General features: G+C 47.6%; 1 protein-coding gene across 1 annotated transcript in view; it reads left to right on the forward strand.

Moving 5' to 3' along the window:
- The window catches only part of CUNH10orf90 (chromosome unknown C10orf90 homolog), a 199934-nt gene that overhangs the window by 113369 nt on the left and 63808 nt on the right, over window positions 1-22757 (forward strand). The gene's annotated exons all lie outside the window — the stretch shown is intronic.

Here is a 22757-nt window from a genome sequence, read left to right on the forward strand (position 1 = left end):
TTTTATTTCCTCAGTATAACTTGATGATTTTTCTCGACATACGTCTCGCATGTATCATGTTAGGTGGGTTCCTGGGTGTATTATAATTTTCATGTCATTGTTAATTTTTTTCCCTCCTGGTGTTTTCTGTTTGTTGTTGCTCTTTGTGGAAGTTATTGATTCTTGGAGATTGCTTTTGATTGTGGTTAAATTAGTCTGCTCTCCTAGCAGTTCTAATAGCTTTCAGCTTAAACCCTTGAGCTTACAGGTAGACACAGTCATGTTATTGGAAACAACGAGGGTTTTGTCTCTTCCATTGCAACATCCTGCCTCTTAGTTCTTCATCTTACTATGTTGGCAGCAGCCCGTGATCTTGGGAATGCTTTGCTTTGTCCCCAGCTTCTAAAGTGTCATTATTTGGCATTTCATGTTCTGTCGCAAAGAAGTCTCATTATTTATATGAAATTTCAAAACATGCAAGTCATCGCTCGCGCTTGGTAACTACCTGCTGGAAAAATTTAATTTACAAGCTGTTCCAAATATATTGGTCTTAGGAATGTTGCCCATTTTATAAAAATCACAAAATAAGCATTATATTTCTTTTGCTTCATTAAAATGTTTTATCTGATTTTAATATTTGATTATTTCATTTACACTGTGCTTATGGAATGAACTTATTTCTACAGCAATTGGCTGAAGGTCTGTGTGAATAGAAAACTCACTGAAATGCATTTATTTATTTAATCTCATATTTTAACAATTTAGTAGATGGAGGAGGCTTCCTTGATATAAAACCTTCACTTCCCCCCCATCATAAAATGCTATGGAGAGACTTCAGTTAATAAAGAATCCTCGCACACCCTCCCCCCACCCCAGGAATTTCATTTTCTAACAGGGTGACCTTGTTTGTGGTATAAATTCACCTTCACCTGCCTGTGGTAATTTTAGCCTCTGTTGTGGAATGGAACCCTAGAGCGAATTTCTCTCTCCCTTCACAGCGGTTTTGCTTTTCCTGCTAAATGCACGAATGCAGACTACAATAGAGTTGCTGAGTGTTCCAAATGTGAAAAATACTACTGCCACGCTGCACTCCGCCCTCGGCGTGGAAATGCCCCTCCATGCTGCCTTGCTCAGGTTGGGGACTGTGGGCTTTTCCTCCCCGTGGCCCTGGAGACACGGAGCTTTAATAAACTTCAAAGTTAATTTCGCTTTGGGCTCAGCTTTCTGCAGCAGAAATCTCTTGCCCATCAGCCAAGGACCAGCTCTTGGCTTCGGCTCAGCTGGCACCGGGCCTCGCATCCACATGTTAAGTACTTCAGGGTGTCTTGGCTCCCAGGATCCCCTGCCCTGGCCAGCAGCTAGCTTTGCTGTGAGTTATTTTTGGAGGCAACCCCTCCCGTGGTTGCAGGAAGGCACATCCAGAAGAAGCAGAGGGGGAATTCCAGAGGGGTTCACTCCGCTGCCTCGAGCTGGAATTCCAGCTCCTTCCCTGAGGAGCTGGGGGGTGTCTGACAGCTGAGCCACAGCTTCCCTGTGTGTTCAGCACAGCCCGTCCCACATGGGCTGCTGCGGGAGGCCAACAAGAAAGGGAAACGACACACCTATACCGGCGTGTCTGGCGTGGGAAGAACATTAGTACTCGATTCCTAGGGCTCCCCAAAACAAAGCGCCACAAGTCAGGGGCTTCAGCAACAGAACTGTATCACTTGCTCTCTGAAGGCCAAGAATCTGAGATCAAGGTGTCGGCAGGATGGGTTCCTGCTGAGATCTGGGAGGGGGACTGTGCTGTGTCTCCCGGTAGCCTCTGGGGGCTTTGCTGGCAATCTTTAGGGTCCTCTGGCCTGTAGAAGCATCTGCCTTCATGTTCGTGTGTTGTCCCCGCTGTGGGAATCTGTCCAAATTTCCCTTTTTATAAGGATATCCCACCTACATGGATTCATTTTAACTTGATGACCTCTGTCAGGGCCCTCTGTCTAAATACAGTCTCATTCTGAGGAACTGGGGTTAGGACTTCAGTGTATGAATTTGGGGGTGTGGGGGGGTGGGGAACAACACACAATTCAACCCGTGACAATATTCAATAATTACAGACAGTTTTAAAATGTTCGGTAATAGAGCAAAACCTGGAGAGTGAACTCCCGATGAAAGGGACAGCAAGTTCTCAGCTGGGCCATAGAATTTCTTGAGCATCCAGAGAGCTCTGTAGAGACAGAAGGATAATTTCTGTTGAGCTACATTGCAGGGGAACTTGAAAAGCGGTGAGGACTCCAAGGATCTTAATCTTAGAGGAAAACAGCCTGTGAGGCTCAGCCAGCCACAGGGCTTTTGTGCTCACTACATGTGTGGGAACCGCTCCCCCCTCCCCAACACGCACACACACAGAAGAAAGAGAGGGGCGCTTCCCTGGGAAGTGCTGTGCTTTGGCAGCTGCGGGCACTAGCTGTGTCTTTTATAGATGTGCAGTTTCACAAGAGCCAGGTAGCAGGCAGGAGTTTTGGGGGGCTGGGTTGCTAGGCAACAACTTTCTCATTTCCTGGGAAAGCCATGAACCATCTCATTCCCCTTGTCCGAACATCTCTTCTTTGGTGAAAGCTGCATTTAGAGAATTGATGATGATTTAGAACTTTCTTTTGTGGGGGGGTTGGGGGGTGGAGGGTGCATATATGTAATCCATCAGTTAACAAAATCTAAACACAAAGCTCTCCTGTTGGAGATGACATGGTTGACATTCCTTTGTTGTTTCTTGGCTGTTTTTCTAGTTGGATTTTAAGAGCATCAGGGGTTTGACTGTGGGTCCTTAGCAGATGTAGAAGTTAAGGATCTATGGGCTGCAAAGTTGAGGTGTGATATCCAGCCTTGCTCCTTCTTTACTTATAAATTTCAAGTGCCAGTGATAAAAAAGCAATTAACTGTTATCTTTTGTTGGAACGGGAGATAAGCTCCAAACCCACTTACATTCCTCTTTAGTTTTACCTTCCTGTGTTTGTTTAATCTTAGGGTTCCTTTTCCAGCTTTCTGAGGACTGGTGTGTCAAATCCAGCCGTGAGAGCTTCATGTTTGAGGGGGATACCGAGGCTGTGTGATCAAGAGCCCCACGCCTCCTCACCTGGCCAGGGATTTTCAGGGCTGCCTTGGAATGGCAGCCATTTTTGTCAGATGCAGGCTGTGAAAGAATTCAAAGGCCATTTTGTCTGGAAGAACCAGCCAGAGCTTCCCCGCTAGTTTGGGGCAGACCATGTAGGTGTTGAGAGTGCAGGTCCTTGCACAGAAAGCAGGCAGACAGGAGTTACCTTCGTTCTTTCCTGACACCCTGGACAGAATCAAGGCTGGGGCCGATCACCGCGGGCAGCAGTGGGAGGGTTTTAGGCGTGTTTGCCCATGTGGGTCTACTGCACACTGCCTCATGCTACCAGCACCCAGCCACCCCTCTCCCAAGTTCGAAGTTGTATCAAGCCCCCACGTCCACAGAGGGAGGACATTCTGTGTTCAACAGTGGGACTGGCCGTCTCTCACTGAGGTCTGGTTTCTGGGGTCATTGCACCCTGAGACCCAGTGCAGCACCCCTGCAGAGCCCACTTCCTGCAGTGGACAAAGGGTGGTTTGCCCTCTCTCCCGGCCACATCCCTCTTGTGACCCTGACAGTGGCCCCTTGAGGGGGCTGTGCCTTAAATCCCACTCCACCTGTCGTCTAATCATAGGCTGTAGTGACAGCTCAGATTATTCCTGGAGAAGAGAAACCACTGGTGGGGCTTTTAGGGCTCACACCTAGTGTGGGCCGGAGCGGGAACCCTGGAAGTTCAAGGACAGCCGTGCTCACATGGGGGTTTTGTGGCTCATTGTGATTCATGCTCTCTGCCCTAAAGAGGACATTGAGGGGGAGGCCGGCTGAGTACGGCTGGAGGAGGACAGCGTGTCTGCGTCTCTGCTGCCCGTGGAGGAAACGACCACGTTTTTTCTGCATTTATTTCTAACGGGGAGACTCAAGACAGATGAAAAGAAAATGGGGGGGGGGAAGCAATTTTTATTTTTTACTATCTACATAATTAGAACCCCTGCTGCTGTGGGTTTAAATCGTAAATACTGTTCTCACTATTTTCTTTACGTCCAGGAATTTCAGACAATGCCCTTGACTTACAGAGAGAGGTCTGAGCACCACTTCATGGTTTATAATCTGGTAGCAGGAATCTATTAAGAATATAGGGGTGGATCTGGGGATCTACTTAAACATTTCCTGGACGGCAGTGAAAATACGTGGCTCCTCACAAGAGCGTGATCTCAGGAGGCCACTGGAAGGGCGGGTTGGCCCCCAGAAGGAACGGAGGTGCTCTGGGGGTGACCGTGGCTTCCATGGAGACTCGCCAGGGGGCACAGCTGTGTGCGGACCCCGCTGGGGTGTTGAAAGCGGCGCCACGTTCCCACGGTGTGGGTGTGAGATGCATGGAGGCTTACCCTGTTTGCAAATCCACCCGCTCCCCCGCCCCCCCAATTTCTGTCCACTTGCTGAGGGCGTAGGAACAAGCAGAGTAAAACCAGCACCAACCGCCAAACCTGGAATTCATTCTAGGAGTTGTGACATTCTTTGGAGAAAGATGAAGGTGGTATGGGCCGGCGGCCTTATCATCTTTCTTCCTCAGGGAGTGAAAGAGAAGTAGAAAAGCTGCCTCCATAGACCAGGAAAGAGTCGGATGTGTGTCGTGGACCTTGGTTTATACCAGTGGTGCCCCCATGACAGGAGGACCTGTGCACCCCAAATACGGCAATAGCTTTTGTTTGGCAGAACACCTTCCGGGCAGATCTAAAGGACTGAGAGGCTTGGAAAGAAAAATGCCCATTTCCACCTGTAAGAGCAGGCCCAGGGGAGAAAGGCAGGTGTGACAGCAAAGAAAATGCAATGGCAGAGAGGAGATGCCTGGAATTGTCAAGTGACAAAACCAGAGAAGCCGTTTGGGCACAGGAAGTAGGAGTTCTGAGGCCTACATTGGAGGCCCAGAGCAGAAGCAACTGAACCGACCTGGGTTTTGCACAGCAGGTAGCCCCGAGGGCTCATGGGTGGGGTGGGACACGCGCCCTGGGTGTGCACTGGGGGTGTTCTTCTCTGGGGACACTGATCCGTGGGGAGAGGCAGGAAGCTCCCCAGTGGGAGGGAGAAGCTGTGGCTGAGAGCTCTGAGCGAGTGTTAGGGGAGGGCGAAAAGCAGAGGCGTCCCTGTCACAGGGGCTCAGTGCATTCCCTCCGCCCTCTTTCTGTGTAGATATAGCTTGGGGGCCCTGGTCCAATCTGGCCCCAGCTCTCCCGGGCATGCTGGCTTCAGAGGCAAGGTGCCATGTGGACATTCTGGATGGGGGCCACCCCTGGAGAGCCAGCACTTGTCATTCAGCCTGGTGCAGCAAACATTTAATTAGCTCTTATACTTACTGGCAGCTGCCGTATCTCAGCTTCTGCCACGCGCCAGACACTTGTGCTCAGGGCTTTCCATGCAGGAAGCAGGTCCACTAAGGGAGTGTGTGCTTCTCCCGTCACAGATGGGAAGCAGGCTCGGAGAGGTTGCCTTTGCTGACGTCAGAGTTGGCGGTAGGTCCTCCGGAGTCCAAGTTCGCTCCTCATTGCTTTCCCTCCCTCAGCACGAGGTTAGGCGGTGGGGAGAGAAGTGGGGAGGCTCCTGCCCCAGGAGGTTACAATCCTGGGGGGCAGCTGCTAACCAGCACAGTCGCACATGGAAAATGCCCTGGAAACAACACTGCTGTGTTTCTTCTGGGGGCGAAAGCTTGCAGAGGGATCTATTGGGCTGTGGGAAAAGTCATGACGCATTTTTGCAGCGAAAAACAGAGAAAAAATACATCATGACTTTTCCAACAGCCCAATACTTTGAGAACGGGCCTTAAATGATAAGGCAGATTTCCCCTGTGTTGAAAGGGACTTATTTCTATGTTTCGGAAAGCTATTACCTTGACCTAAAGTTTTCAGAGCTGAAATCTGTAAGATATGACTGGGAAGAGTTTAAGCATAAACCTATGTGAATAGTACCTATGAAGCTGAGAGAAAACCCCAGAACTCCACTGTCGGGGGTCCTGCTAGGTTTCTGTGAGGCTTAGCAATGTGGTGGAAAGCTTTTTTTTTTTTTTTAGAGAACACTTTCTTTGTGCTTACTCTGCATATGAGCCCTGACCCCATTATTTGGGGGTCAATCTGGGGTGACCCCACATTGACCAAGCCCAGTAAAGCCCCCAGGCCAAATCTCAGAGAGCTCAAGGGGGTTGTCTTTGAGTCCCTGGGGCCAAAGGAAGCACTGAGCAGTGGGACAAAGATGCAGTTGCGAGGCCAGCCCCTGGGAGGGCCACCTCAGAGTCCCGCCTGCCTGGCCTCTGCAAAGACGGCATTTGCAATGAGGCAGCTCACCGACGGGCATCGGGACCACCAAGAGGACGTCATAGCTACCCACCGTAGGCAGACAGAGCCGTAGGCCAAGTTAGAGACGTGGCAGTTGGGATGGGATGAGGAGGTAGGAAACCAACCTTCGCCCAGGCGGCCTGTAGACACATCTGAGAAAGGAGGCAGTCCATCCTAACTCCAGGACCCAGTTACATACAACAGGAAGTTTGGTCTCCTGGGTGTGGGGGTGGGCTGACCCTGTGTCTCAGGCAACCAACCAAATATGGGTTATTTTCATCCTAATGACAGTAGTTCACTACTTGGTAATTCCACTTGATACTGGGTTGTTTGTCTTTTTATTAAGTTGCAGTTGTTCTATACCTCAGGCATCTGTCCTTTGACAGAAATATGGTTTGCAAATATTTTATCCTAATCTGTAGTTTGCTTTTTCATTTCTCTTAATTTCTCCTCATGAACAGAAGTTTTTAACTTTGAAGTTTAACTTATCTTTTTTTTTTTCTTTTATGGTTACTGTTTTCCGGTTGCTGCTTAAGTAAACTTTGCCTGCTCCTCATTCACAAAGATAGCCTACTGGGTTTTCTTCTAAAAGTTTTATAGTTTTAATTTCAGGGTCGGGTCTGTGATAGTCTTAGATTAGTTCTTATGAGTTGTGTGAGGTGCACTGTTTTGTTTTGTTTTCCCCCCAGCTGCACATCCAGTTTTTCAGGACCATTCCTGGGATCAATTCAACGTGATCAGGACGAATTGCTCCTGTTTCTGTATTGCTGGATTCTATTTCCTAACCTTTTGTGAAGAATTTTTGCGTCTGTCAGGGTTTCTCAGCTCCAGCACGGCTGACATTTGAGCTGGATGGCTCCCTGTGGTACGACCGTCCTGGGCACTGGAGGACATTTTAGCAGCATCCCTGGCCCCATAGCTGCCAGTGGTGCCACGCCCCTCTCAACAAGTCATGACAACCAAAAGTGTCTCTAGACATTGCCAAATGTCCCCTGTGGGCCAAAATCACCCGAAGATGAGAGCTATTGGCCTATGTTCACGAGGGATATTGATCTGTAATGTTCTTTCCTCCCTCCCTCCCTCCCTTCCTCTTTCTTTCTTTCTTTCTTTCTTTCTTTCTTTCTTTCTTTCTTTCTTTCTTTCTTTCTTTCTTTCTTTCTTTCTTTCTTTTGTAATGTCATTGTCAGGTTTTCCCATTATGCTTATGCTAGCCACCTCTATTCTCAAGAGTTTTGTAGTGTTGGCATTATTTCTTCCTTAAATTTTTGATAGAATTTATCTTTCCCAGATATGTCTGTGGGCTGCCTGGTCTAAGGGTTGGTTTTCTTCCAAATAGACTGTTTTATTCGATTCCAGACTCTCATTTCTCTGTTTCCAGTAAAACCATCTGGGCCTGGAGTTTTCTATATAAGGAGGTTTTTGATGATGAGTTCATTCCTTTAATAGCAATAGGACTCTCAAGATTTTCTGTTTTGTCTTGTGTCGATTTTATATTTTTAAGCAATTTGTACATTTTTCTGTGCTGTTGAATTTATTCACGTAAAATTTACTCATAATATTTCTTTAACCTTTTCATGTCTGTAAACTCTGTAGGAAAAACACCTTTTTTATTCCTGATAACGATTACTTGTATGTGTTTTGAATTGAATGATTTTGTTGATTTTTCTCCCCACCCCAAAGAACCTACTTTTGGCTTTGTTCATTTTATTCTGTTTGTTTGTTTGTTTTACCTGTTGTTTCACCGATTTCTGCTTTTTGCCATCCATGTTAATGCGTGTAGCTATAGTTTATTTATTTACATTGCTGGATGGTTGACTACCTCGCAATTTAGTTATAAATTCTCCTGTCAAAGAACAGTTTGGTTTGTTTCAGTTTTTTTTGTTTTTTTTTTGCCATTAAAAACAATGATGCTATGGAAAGTCTTGTATATCTCAGGGCAAATGTGCATAAATTTCTTTTACATACATACCATATTTCATTTATTCTAAAATGTATTTTTTAATGTTTTGATATATCTGAAATCAGAATGTGTATTAAAATGAATGGCATCTTAGAGTATAATTACAAGCTATTCTTTTCTTGGTGATACATAATAAAATAATGGTACATCTTATAATCAGTGTGAGATTTTAATAAATTGCTATAAATACGAGCAAATTGCTCATCTTCACTTCACCAGGTCACTTTTCACAGTGGCTCTGTCCATTTACGCTCAACAGCCATACCCCATGTCTTCACCATATTTGGTATTGTAGATACTTTGCCAGTCTGGTAGGTGTGAAATGGTCTTTTATCGTGATTTGATTTTCATTCCTCAATTCACTAATGAGGCTGAATACTTTTTCCGCTGCTCAGTGACCATTCCTCTTCTGGGAAATGTCTGTTCTGTGACTATTTTTTTCATTGCATTGCTAGTCTTTCTCAAAATAATTTACATGCGTTTTTTAAATTAGTTTTGGGGCCAGCTGAGTGGCTCAGTTGGTTAAGAGCTCGCTCAAGAGTGCAAGCTCTGAGTAACAGCAGTTCGAGTCCCGGCCCGAGCTGAGCTGCCAACAGGTGGCAGGATGGCTCAGCTAATAAAAAATTATAAAATTAAAATAAATAAATAAATAAAATTAGTTTTGATACTAATCCTTTGTCTATTATATGGATTACAAATATCTTTTTACTTACCTTCTCTCTTTATCACATCTATTGATAGTCAGAAATTTTTTTAAAAAATACTTGAATTTATCAAACTTTTGTTTAGTAATATTTGCTTTGGAGGCATTTTAAAGATATCCTTTCATGCTCAGGATCATAAAAATATTAACTGTTTTCTCTCTTAACAGTTTTAAAGTTTTGCCTTTCATATTGAAGTTTTTAGAGTATCTGCAGTTGATTTGTGGGTCTGGTAAGAAGGAAGGAACTCATTTTAGTTTTCAAAATAATGCCAACTAACTAATTGTATTTTGTTTTGATTGCAGATATCCACTGACATACTGTGGATATCTGCAATAAATGCATATCACTGCCTTATTTTTCACATTTCCATATATGTGAGAGTCTCTGGGTTTCTTATATTTTTCCTCTAGTCTGATTTTATTTATTCCTATAGTAGTCTTCCTGTTTTCTGACATCTTTAAAGTAAAATTTGCTATCTAATAGGGCAGATTCCTGTGACTATTTGCATGTCTGTCTTTCTCCCAATAGCAGCCTATTGAGATGTCCCTCTAACTCGGTTTGACTGTCCTCTCATACACACAAACAGGCTGCTGTCCTCTGGGCTTCTCAGAGAACCCCACCATAAGCTGGGAATCAGCAGTGAGGTTCTGCTGGAAGCCTCGCATCCCAGGTGGTCGGAATCGTCTTTTAAACAGACTTGAGAGTCTCACCTGCTATATGAGGTCAGAAATGCTGGACCCATTTTGCAGATGAGAAAACCAAGGGAAGGTAAGTAACCTGTTCATGTCCATGGCTAGTCCATGGGGGAGCAGGTCAGTTTAGTGTGTTTCCACCCCAGATGTACTGACCTCTAGATATAGCAGTGTTTCCCATGACCCTGCAAGCTCATTTGTTCAAGTGGGTGTTGCTCCCAGTCCGCAGGAGAGTTCTTGAGAGCATCAGTTTTAGTCTTCATTCCGTTTCACGTTTAGCTCCACCCAGTCCAGTCGGGCTGGGCCTGTTTTTCAAGCAGCAAGAGCTGCCGTTCATGCTTTTTCTTCCCAAGCACTCCTCTCATCTACTTCTTTAACCCACCTTTTGTCTCACTTATCTGTTCTGTGCTTCTAAACCCCTCCCAGATCAGTAAGAGTACGTTATTCCTCTCTTTGCCGAGAAACCTTAAAAATGCTAAATCTTGGTGTTCGCTCCTTTTTTTACATTCCTGAAAGCTGGTGGCCCCACTGCCAGTGGTGTCCCTTTTATGTCTCTCTGTAAGTACAGAGGAACAAATGGCCATGCTGCGGAGCTGGCAGGAGCTGTAATTACTGAAGCTAATGCTTTGTCTCTCGCTAAAGTTCAAGTTCATTAGTGAAACTTCCTTTATCTTATCATTCTAGATTTTGGTTTCTGATGAGCGGTACTTATTCTGCAACCAAGAATAAAAATGTTGAATTATAATAACTAGCACCATGAACTTTTGCTAGAATGGCAAACTGCATATAAACTCCACAAAGGCAGATATTTTCTGTTTATTTTGCTCATTACTTGTGACTCTGGTGTCCAGATGAGTGCCTGACCCATGGATGATGCCATGTAAATGTGTGCTGGACAACAAAGAAATACATTTGATTGGGTACTTCCTATATGCCAAGCCACAAGATAAATATTTTCAGTGTGTCTTCTCTCTTAGCTCTCATAATAATCCAATGAAATGGAATATCATGATCCTTGTTTTGCAGATGGGGAAACTGAGGCATAGAGAAGTTAGACGACTTGGTCAAAGTGACAAACTTTCTAAGCAGTCAAGTTAGGTTCAAGTCCATGTCTGTGGGACACCAAAGAACACTCCCTTAGCCTCTATGCAGGAACGCCACTATCATTGAAGTACACAGATATGAGACACTGCCTTACAGGAGTCTGACAATCACTGTTGCCCCTTTCACTCGCTGAGCTGGGGTGGGGTGGGGGGGGAGGGATGCATCCTTAAGCAGATTTTTCCTAGAGCGTCTATAAAAAGACAAATAACTCAATTTAAAAATGAGCAAACATCTGAATAGATACTTCTCCAAAGAAGATAGCCAAGTGGCCAGTAAGCACATGGCAAGAGGCATAACATTATAGGTCATCCAGGAGATGCAAATCAAAACCATCATGAGATACCGCCTCTTACCCTCTGTAGTGGTTGTAATAAAATACATGGGCAATGGCAAGTGCTGACAAGGCTGGGGGGAAACTGGAACCCCCCCACATTGCCAATGGGAATGTAAAATGGTGCAGCCACAGTGGAAAAGAGTTGGACATTTCCTCAAAAAGTTAAACATGGTGTTTCCACAGGACCCAACAGTTCCACTCCTAGGCCTGAACCCATGAGAAGGTAAACCTATGTCCTCATAAAACCTGGCACACAGATATGCGTAGTGGCAAGTCCATTAGAACCCCAGAGTGGAAACACCCCAAATACCCATCAGCTGATGAGTATATGAACAATATGTGGTCTACCCACACAATATGAAGATGAACGCAAAATGAATATTATTCAGAAAGAGAAAGGAGTGGAATCGTGACACGCTACAGCATGGATGGGCCTTGACTACAAGGTGCTCAGGGGAAGAAGCCAGACACACAAGCCCTCATAGTGCCTAATTCCACGTATATGAAATGCCCAGAATAGGCAAATCCAGGAAACATGGATTACTGGTTTCCAGGGACTGGGGTGAGGGGGAGATGGCAGGTAATGGCCGTGGGGCTTCTTTGGGGGATGACGAAATGTTCTGGAATTAGATCATGTTTACACAACTTTGTGAATGTGCAGAAACCCTTAAATTGTACACTTTAAAGGGTAAGCTTTATGGTATGTGAATAATATCTCAATAAAGCTGTTATTAAAAAAATTCAACTGCAGAGAGAGAACCAGCTGCCCAGCCCAGCTAGACAGGATGTGGTTAGAAGATAACTTGACTGAGACCCCCGCGATCTGGGGCCTTCGTTATGTTGCTGAGCGAGCCTGACTCTGCCACTCCAGCTGGCAGCTTCTCTGACAACCCCTCTCTGAGCCTCTGTCTCCTTTTTTTGTAGACTGGCAGGTGTGGACCAGCCAATATGTAAGGGAGCCTTCAATTCTTACGTGCGTACACATTTCTGGGGACAGTTTCCCTGGTTTTTGCCTAAGCTTAGGGTCTGTTACAGTGGAAGGGACCAGTAGAAGACATGGAGTGCTAGGATCTTTGCTCCAGTAAATGACAACAACAAAACAAATAAACAAACAAAAAATGCAACAGGAGAGAATAGCAACCTTGTCTCAACTGTCCAGCACAGCTGATGAGGTGTGGAGAGGCCGTTTGGTTTTCTGAGTCGGATACAGAGCCCTGGCGGTGTATACGTGAGCATCTCTGAGGCTGGCTTTTCCCTCGAATGCTGAGCTCTCAGATCTGCCCTGGAGACAGAGGTCTCTCCGCAGACCCCCGGTGTGCCATGCGTGGCTAATGGCTCCTATAATGAGAGATTTACGACTTGGAGCTTTCAGACACTGCACCAACCTCATTTGTCCAGCCCGTGGCAAAGCCTGTCATCCCTGTGGGCTCCTGCTTCAGGCTCCAGCCCAGCTGCAGCCAAGTCAGCCGCACCGACGAGGAACAAGAAGCCACACAGGCCCACACACAAGAGTCCTGTTGATCCTGGTGAAGGACAGGAAATCCATGCGGACACCTCGTGAAAATATTTGCGCAGCTTGTTTACATGATGAACCCTGAGCTGACAGTTGCTCTTGGTCTCACTGGCACGTGTGGCTTTGCAGCTGGGCAGGACATGGCTCCAGGTTCCTGTGCAGGAATTTTCAAAGGTGTCCCATTTTTCTTCCTTGTGTGTTGGTCGTTATCCAGCCCTGAGTGAAAAGCAAATAATTCATCATCCATCGTCCGACAGAAAGCTGCCTAGGTCATGAGTCTGAGGAGTGGAGGGATCCTGTTGCAATATAGATAGCATTTGGGGTGGGGGGTGCTGGTCACCGTTGTCCATAGCACAGGGCCAATTTCCCGCCACCCCCCTGCAAAGGTAGAAATGGTCACCCCTGAAGTCAAACCAGCCCGTGACTTTCAATACAAGATGATAATGATTCTTGTTCAGTGAGTTTGATGACCCTTGAAGAGAGTACATAATGGTGAAAATGATGCCGTTTTCTGCCTTAGGAAAGAAGCGAGCTAAAGGGGACGTCACTCTCCCACACTCACCTTCCCGCAAACGCTCCCAGCGCCTCACGGCCCAGCCGTCACAGCACAAGACCTCATGGCAGAGCTAGACGGCATCCTGGAAGCCATGCAGGCCCCCACATGCTCCTCATGTCATAGACACGGGGGTGCTGAGCCCAGGAGACGAGCTGACCTACTCAAGGTCACAGTGGAGTGGCCAGAAGGGATCTGAGCCCAACGTCCTTGCTGTCCATCTGCTGTCTCCCCACCGTCTTGTGCTGTGTCCCTTTGAGAGCCAAAAGAAAGGAGAAAAACATGTTTTCAGCCTCTCCCACTGCCTTCTTGCTGCCCAGGCCTTCTGCTCGGGCAAGGATACGTGTCGCTGGGAACCCAGAACTCGCGCTCCTGCTGCCCAGGCCCTGCTTTTTTCTGGCCGGCTGCATCCCAGCTGGCAGAATCTTTTGGGGGAGGGAGATGCGTTTTCTCCCTTGTCTGTTGAAGCCCGCCTTGAAGATGTTTGGGTTACCTGACAGAGACCACCTGTGTGTAACCGCTTACCTCTGTCAGGGACTGACAACAAGACCCGCTCCCTTTCCCCTCCTCTGAGTGTGGGTGCGAAGGGAGGACGGATGATTTTTTAAAGATGCCGTCGAGATGAGTACTAGAAAGACCCACACGTCTCTCTTTTCCCTGCCCCACCTCTCACAAAAAGGACTCCAGTGTTTGCTAAGAAGGTACCAGATAAGACCAAGATAGGACCACGTCATGGAAGGCAAAAGACAACCTGTAAAAATGAATTAAAATCAGGGACTCAAAGAGCTATCTGTGCAGCCATGTTCATAGCAGCGTTATTCACAACAGCCAGAAGGTGGAAGCGACCTCCGGGTCCATCAGCAGATAAATGGATAGGCAAAATGTGGTGCGTACATACAATAGAATAGTATTCAGCATTAAAAAGGAAGGGAATTTGAAGCGGCTGAAGGAGAAAGAAATGGGCAGTTATTATTTAACAAGGATAGAGTTTCAGTTTTACAAGATGAAGAAATTGTATGGATGGATGGTGGTGATGGTTGAGACACTGAGAATGTACTTCACGCCACCGAACTAGACACATTTAAGATGGTAAATTTAATGTTACATGTATTTTACCACAATTTACAAAAAGGCAGCCCGTAAGAGGAGATGACCAAATCCACACTGCGTTGTAAAAGCTCTTGCTATGTGTCTCATTCGCCCATGAGGCTACGAGCTCTGCAAGAAGGACTCCTGTGCTCTCTTCATCTTTGCTACCCCAGCGCCTGACTCAGGTCTGCAAAGACCTTAAATTCTCTGTAAATGTTTGCGGAGCTGGGGTTGAGGCGTGATCACGTGAATGCCAGACGGATGGGCAGGGCTTCGCGGTTTACAGAGTGCTGTGTATGCTCAGATTTGCCACGCACTCCTTGTACCCAGTCTTACCCTGTCCTCTGGGGTGACCCATGCTCCAGCCACACGAAAGGCTAAGGGCCAGAGGGACAGCGCCTCCGATTTCGGCGTCTCGGGAATCAGCCAGAGCCCAAGTGGTTACAAAATTAGTGGACAGGCTTCTAAAACATCTCCATTACCTAGCAGAATTTCCCGAGCCCACTGTGTGACAGGCACGGTGCTGAGCCCATGAGAACCTTTGTTCACTTCACTTCATAGTTCCCAGCCTACAACACCTGTCTCTGTGCCTCGCTGACCGAGGAGCAAACAAAGGGCTTGGAGGTGACGCTCCTCGTCCAAGGTTAGTGCATTAGAACGTGGTAGCTGCAAGGGTTGCCCCAGCCTGACGCCGAAACCTCGGCTGCTCCATCAGCTTTCTCGGGCTTCAGAGATGTGATCAGAGTCTGCTGGTGTCGCCCCGTTCCTACTGTTTCTACATGTACAGTGATCATGAACATGGCAGACTCAGCTAGAGGCTCACTGGGTGGGTGTCCCTTTGTCAGGCTCAGCTTCCACATCTGTAAAATGGGAGGTAACCGGGCCCTCCTGCTAAGGCTGTGTCAACTATTAAGGGAGATAACACTTGTGTCCAACATCTGTCTCACAGGGAAGATGCAATAAACGTGAAATGTTATGATGTAATAGCGATATTGACCAGACTCAAAGTACCTTGGGATTATCCAGTGAAATTTACACTGGTCCAGTGTTTATGAAGCTGCTTACAAAAGTGCTGTCCATTTATATAAAGAACCACACTTTCAGTGTCTTATCCCAGGGGATAAACTCCTTATGAAACAGTGCATTTCATTTGCAAGGCAACGAGTTATGCAATTTAGCACACTCCCCCTTTGGCCTTGGCTGTTGCAAACTCACCCGTATGTTGTGATTCACCTGTGCCAATGCCATCTGCAGCCCAGGCTTTATGGTTCAATGATTTCTCCAGCTCATTACTTGCTGCTTTTCAAAAAAATATATATACATATCACAGTTTCACCGGTTTTGATCTTTGTTGTTAATTATAAGCTGCCTCAAACGTGGTTAGGTATAAATTACAAAACAATGTTCATTATAATTTCGTGTCAAAGGTGTTTTATTAAATTGTATGAAAACCAATTGGTCTTGTAATAGCTTGCATGGTAAACAGACTACCATGTTGCCCAATTTTCTAGATGAACCGGTTTGCAAAAATGGCTAACATCTACTGCAAGTAGATTAATCAAATTAACGTTGTGATGTTATCTGGATGCGTTTTAATCCTCAGAAAACTTTCCAACAGCAAAAATGCCTCCTGGCAAGGGAGCCAGCTTCCTCCAAACCAGGTGAAAGATACGGTACTGAAAGGCGGGGGACCAAGAGAAGCGTGCATCTGACAGGAGGCAGTAGATAAAGTTTATCACAGCTAACAGCGCTCTGCAGAAAACTTTTTATAATGATCGTGCGAACTTTTTTTTACTTGTCAAAGGCACCTCAGGTAGAAACATCAAAGTGATGATTTCTGTCCTGCTGATGAGACATGGCGCCAAGGCGGACAGCCGGCCCCCTCCCCTGGTTGTCACGTTAAACATTCTGGTGACTTCATCACGGGGGGAAGAACACTTAGAGGCTCTTCAGCCGGGATGGAAGGTGGAAGCCTGCCTCATTCTGAGGATGGTTACAGATGTAAACTGTGGCCGAGTCTTCGCTCATTTAGCCAAACACATCCTTGTCATTAAAAGGCCTTTGAAATTGGGTAAAATGTTTCTGAAACACCCGTGAGATATGCTCGAACTGACTGAGAAAGGTATGTTCTGATTTTTTTCCCACTGAGATAGTACCTCTTATACAAACAGAAAATAATTTGTCAATTCAGCCGCCATTCAGTGAGTGTCTTCAGTAGGGCAGGCGCTGTGCTACTGGGCTTCAAAGACTTCAGTCACCTTGGGGACACTGACTCCTGAACAGATAATTACAGAAGAGTGTAGTAAGGACCTATGGTCGTGACAGTCTGCCAGGGGGCACTGTTGTGGGCTGAACGGTGGTCCCCTAAAAGACATGTTCAAGTCCACTCCTGCCTGTGGGCCTGGCCTTGATTGGACATAGAGTCTTTGCAGATGTAGTCCTCATGAGATCATACTGGATTAGGTTGGACCTTAAACCCAATGCCTGGTATTCTTATATAGAAGAGGAACTTGGGGACACAGGGGAAGGCACGGGTTGGAGGAGGGGGTGGGGGAGGGGCAGACGTGAAGCCCTTCCCCAGAGGAGGTGATACTGAGTGGTAGCAGAGGGTGAGGAGTCAGCCCAGTGGGAAAATTGAGAAGGAGGCGCCCAAGATCAAAGACACATGCAGGAAGTAGGATCGCTTGTTTTATAGCTTCCTGGTCCGCCTCCTTGAGCCCCAGGACCCCCTTCCTGCACGTGCTCGCAGATTTTTACATGTACGTTTCCCAGACCCTGTTCTGGGGGAAGGGGAGTGTGTCCCTTTCATTAGAGTTTTCAGTGGAGCATGGGACCCCCCACAAGGTCCCACATCACTGTGTCAAGGGGATTTGGGGGAACCTGACTAAGCTGGTGGGGTCACCAGCTTGATTGTGACCTTGCTGAGACCAGGCAGTAGAGGGAAGATTGAACTGATGGGAGGGAGCAGAGCCTTTTTCATCAGGTGAAACAGGCGCTGGGCTTTCAGCTGCATGTGGAAGGTGAGGGAAGGGAGGGTGTGGAGGAGGATGCCTCGATGTTTATTGTGGGTGATGGGAGGGTTTGGGCCACTCTCCAAGATGATGGACACGGGTGGGGTTGGGGGGAGAGAAAGAGGAGGTGGGGGGTGGCAAAGGAGCTGGTTGGTTTGTTTGCAAAAAGCCCAGTTTGACGCGACTTGAAAGCAGCTGGTTCTAAGTGCTGGTGCTCGCAGGGGAGGCCTGGGTCCTTCCTTGGCACTGATTTGAGCACCACGGCATGTCTCAGGGGGAGAATGGGGAGGGTCAAGGACAGGGCCCACAAAAGATGGGGAGACAGAGAAGCCAGGAGCGAGGAAGGTGGTCAGAAGGCTGGTTGTCCCAGACTCAGAGACGGGAAGGTTTGCCAGAGCCTTGGGTAGCTAACAGCGTCATGTCTCACAGAGATGTTGAATTTGGACTTGAAAGTGGTTCTCTCTGAGAAACATCTGTTTTAAGGGTGTTGGTAAAGGCATGATGGAAATTCAAGGTGAGCTTTACTCCTCTGGGGCTAGAAACAAGGGAAGGCATTGACCATCCAGGAAGTGGGGATGGGAACGCACCTTCTCCGTCCTTGACATGAACGATGGAGATATGAAAACAAGCTTATAAACTGACTAAAGCGGAGAATCCATCACCTGCACTTGACTTTGATGGATTGGCTCACTAGGCGATGCGTGATGTTGCTAGTCTGCTGTCTCTGTAGAGACAACTCAAGCAGTGTGGGGTGCTGGTGGGAATCGCGTGTGACTCTGTTCCCATGTCCTAGGCTTCGCCCGCTGTGCTACTTGCTGTTCTCCAAAGATGCTGGGCTTGTCTGCTTTTCTGTTTCCCCTTGAGCCGTTTCCACCTGGGCCTTTCACCTCTGCTAGGGCTGCGCCACCTTCTCCCCTCCCCACCTCCACTTTTGCTGAAATCCACTCCTCCCGAAAAGGCCGTTCCCGTGTCCCCTTCCCCACCCTTTCCTGGGCCCTGGGCCGGCAGGGTTCCCTCGGTGGCTTATGGAGACCAGGGGCATCAATGCTGTGACTTCCACCCGAGCCACTGGAGAGGAGCCTCCACTCAGCCTCCAACACCCTGAGCGCTGTGTAAACTCCTGTCAGTTGGATCCCACCGCTGAAGTACACCTTCCTCCAGGGAGGGAACCTGGCTCAGGGCCTCATGATGTGTTCAGTGGTTGCTCGTGATCCTTGCGGCCTCTGGGAAGGTGCTCAAAGAGGGGTGGGCGTGGGTTTGGATGAGCGGCTCCGGCTGATGGAAGCAGGAGCATGTTCAGTCCTTCCAACCTTCTCAGGCGAGGCCTTGAGATGGGCAAGGACCACTTCCTGGGGCGCAGCAGACCAGAGCACCGGGCACCCAGCACAACCTTGACTCCTAACCAGCAATGACTGGGTGGCCAACTAAGCTGGTTTTCAATCTGTTTCAAAATAAAAGTCAGCAAGCTGGCATTCATGATGGCTTGATTCTAACTGAAGCCATTGGTTAAAAAGCCCCATTTTGATCCCCTAGGTGCGGTTTTCTAAAAGCCATGGGGTGGTTTTGAATCTAAAGCATTATGGTTCCATCTAGGGTCTCAAACTCGCCACCTGTAGAAGAGCTCATTGGTCTGAGACCAACAGTGCTCATGGACTTAAACTGCATCAAATGTTTAAGTCCTTAGAAGCCTTGATAAGGCACAGATGGCTGCGCCTACCCCAGGCTTTCTGACTTGCTAGGTGCGCTCACCCCAGGGTTCCCAAGAATGTGCATTCTAACAAGTTCTCTCCCATGATGCTGAGGCTGCTGGTCTGGGGGCCCCACTTTGAGAGCCTCCATTCTTAAATAGCACTATGAGATAGGGCTCGTCTCAGGTCCAGTTTCCAAGAAGCAGAGCCCGAGGCAGGGATGGGGGGGACATGCTGGAGAGAGGTGCTCTTCAGAAAGAACCACGAGAGAGTTAGGGAGGCCTGATGGGAAGAGGCTGTGGTCTCGGGGACCGTCTGGGCTTGGTGTGTGCTCTGCAGTGTGAACGACAGAGCTGCCCTGGCCTTTGTACCCTGAGTCACCCCTGGCTGTGGCCTGGCCTGGAACAGGTGCTGGCTCCCACAGAGCCAGGCTGGGAGCCACTGACGATTACTCAGTGTCAAAAGGAGCATGAGGGCTGTCTCCAGGGTGGTTATGAGGAATATGGGGTGACGAATATCAAGAACTTAGCGCAGTGCCTGGCATGGGGTGAAGACAATCCCTGCCCCTTCCCACCTGACCACACAACTGTCACCACTGACAGAGGCCCCCACCATCGGGCGACAGAACCCACACCCCACCCAATGGCATTGCTGAGCAAGACCAACCTGGTGGGCATTTGGAGCAGGTTAGCAAGAACAAGACAGGAAGGTTGGCATTTTCCAGCAGTTGGGATGCATCATTTCCCTGGGTGGGGAAGGGAGAAGGTCTCCAGCGCAGAAAAAGGCAAAGCAGGACAGGTTGCACCTGGCCTTGGTTTCTAGAAGAGATCCTAGCGAGGACCGACAATTTAAGTAACTTGCCCAAATTACTTAAATTGCCCAAATGGTTCATGGGCGGAGATGGGCTTGAGTCAGGATCTTTCTTTCCCTAAAACCTCTGTTTCCAACCACTCTGGGAATTCATCTCCTGATGTCTTTGGAGGTCAGTGATAGGCACCCCCATGCATGGCTTTAGTCATACTTCAATTTCACTATAAGATAGACTCTTGACTCTAAGTTACAACTTTACTGGTTTTGTGAATTCTCTCACACATTAAAAAATAAGTTTTTTAATGTTGCAATTATGCGGTTCAGTAGTTCTTGATTCCCTTCTTTCAATAAATGTTGCATTGTTAATAGTTTCTCTTGTTGCCATATAAACTTCATATTCATCATGTTAAAGGCCCTACATTGCATCCAATGCATCTCCCTCTACCTCTACCTCCTCAGCTAGTCTGTGATGGGTGTGATAATGGTCTTCCGAAATATGCCCACGTCTTAATCTCCAGAACCTAGGGACATGTTATCTTACATGACAGAAGGGATTTAGCAAATGTGATGAAGTTAAGAACCTTGAGATGGGAAGGTTATCCAGATTATCTGGTGACCCAATCTAATCACAGGGGTCCTTTGCAGATGGAGATAGTAAGGTCAGAGAGAGGAGGTGTGACGATGAAAGCAGGGGTTGGATGATGTGCGGCCACTGTGGGGCCACGAGCAAGGGAATGCAGGTGCCTCTGGAAGCTGGAAAAGGCCACGAGATGGCTTTCCCTCTAGAGCAGTGGTTCTCAACCTTTCACAGGGGTCGCCTAAGACCATCGGAAAACACACATTTTCGATGGTCTTAGGAGCAGAGACACCGCTCCTCTATCCGTCTCCAGGCCCACATGCAGATACGCCCATATACGAGTAACCAGCGACCCCTGTGAAAGGGTCATTCGACCCCCAAAGGGGTCGCGACCCACAGGTTGAGAACCGCTGCTCTAGAAGCTCCAAAAGGAGCCCAGCCCAGCCCACACCTTGATTTTGGCCCAGGGGGACCCATGTTGGGCGTCTGACCTCCAGAACTGTAAGATGATATATTTGCGTTGTTTCAATCACTATATTTGGGTCATGTGATCCAGCAGCCACAGGACACCTGATACACAGCCCCTGCTTGTTGATCATGGCAGTCTCCCCACTTCCTGCTAGAGAAGATGGCGCTTCCCGGTAGCTAATGTTTGTTGCATGTTGTTATGTTCCAGGCGTTGTGCTAAGGGCTAGTTGGGTCGCTTAATCTTTATCAGGAACTCTGAAGTAGGCACTGTTTTTATCTCTCCTTCACAGTGAGAAACCAGAGGATGCTGAGCAAACTCACCCAAAGCCACACAGTAGCTAGAGGTGTGGGCACTCTGGGGTCTGAGCCCAGTGACCACTGATGCCATGATAATAGTGACCATCTGGGTTTGAGTCAGGGGTGGGGGCTGCCTTGGTCTTGCTCATGAACAGTCATAACTGGTGCCATTTATCAAGCATGAATCCCACACCCCACCCCAGATCGTCCCACGCATTACCCTCCGTGCCTCAGTGGCAAGGCTGGACGAGAGGTGGTTTTGTCTGCATTTTATGGATGAAGAAACTCAGAGAGGGTGAGGGCTCATTCACTAAGGTGAGCTTGGGGCCAAGCAGGGATGTAGACCCAGGCCCAGCAGCCCCAAATCCTGTGCTGACTCCAGAGTTCTTAACCACAGCGCCATGGGGCCAGGAGACGCCACCTCCATCTGCTTTCTTGTCAGTTCATCATCAGACATCGGCTGTGCAGAAACCCAGGAGACCTTTCAGGTCTCATATTTGTGTTTCATGGAAAGTAATCTGTGCACATCACCTTGGATGGCTGTCTCTGTCACTCAATAGCTAGTATAGGTGAAGTCACAGCCACATGTCTGAGTTGGAGCTGACTGGGCCCTGTTGTCACCCAAGAACACGATAAGTCATTGACAGGATTTGGACAGGTCAATAATGGTGGCCTTTGAATTTCCCTTGAGCCATGTCCTGACCTCTATGCAAACCTTTCAAACTTGAAAATACTATACCATATCATTGTCCCCATAAAATGCTTTAAATTACATCTAAATTTAAAAAAAGGTTTTAGAAAACTGCTTTCTCAAATCCCTTCTGTGTCGTCAGCAGCATTAGCAGTTGGGGAGCCATTCTTTGTACACTTTTGAAAAATCATTTCCCCCCAGAAGATCTGCATTGTGGAGGCAAAATTGTCACCCTGAGCTGGGAGACCAGGCCACACAGACCCTTATCTTTGTTCCACTCCCTGAATTTGATTCACATTTCTGCAACAAGACACCCAGGCAGAGGCCATAATACTGCCAGGTTGCCTTCAGAGCACTTGCCCCTCCATCCAGGGATCCATGGGACATTGGGCAGGTGTGTGGATGAGGAGATGCCGTAGAGTAGTCCACAGATTTGTCCCTGGGTATCAAGCTCGCTGATGATGGAGCCAGGACTGGAACCCAGGTCCTCTGAGTCTCAGTCCACTGCTGTGCACACTGGACCTGGTGATATTGTCGGCTCTCATTGCGGCAGATGTTTCTGTGGAGGGCTGTCCGCAGTGTCTCATTTATCCTCACATTAGCATCACGGGATTATTCTCAGATATTCCAAATTGGTTTTAATGTCAGTACCTGAGTCACTCATCACTCCACCAAGCATGTGGTGTTAAGAGGCTGGATGAAAGCTGGTCTTGTGTATCAGCCATTCTTAACTGCAGTGGGGCTGGGAGCTCCATAGATGGGATTCTGTCTTCTGCTGGGTGTGAACTCAGCAGAAGACACGGGTTCATGTGAGAAGGCTAAACTTATTCAATTATTACTGAGTCTGGGAACATAAACAACTGTATGAAAGAAGGAATATTTCAGCTAATAAACTAAAGA

Source organism: Hipposideros armiger, unplaced genomic scaffold (assembly GCF_001890085.2).
Source record: "Hipposideros armiger isolate ML-2016 unplaced genomic scaffold, ASM189008v1 scaffold_216, whole genome shotgun sequence".
NCBI classification, from domain to species: Eukaryota; Metazoa; Chordata; class Mammalia; order Chiroptera; family Hipposideridae; genus Hipposideros; species Hipposideros armiger.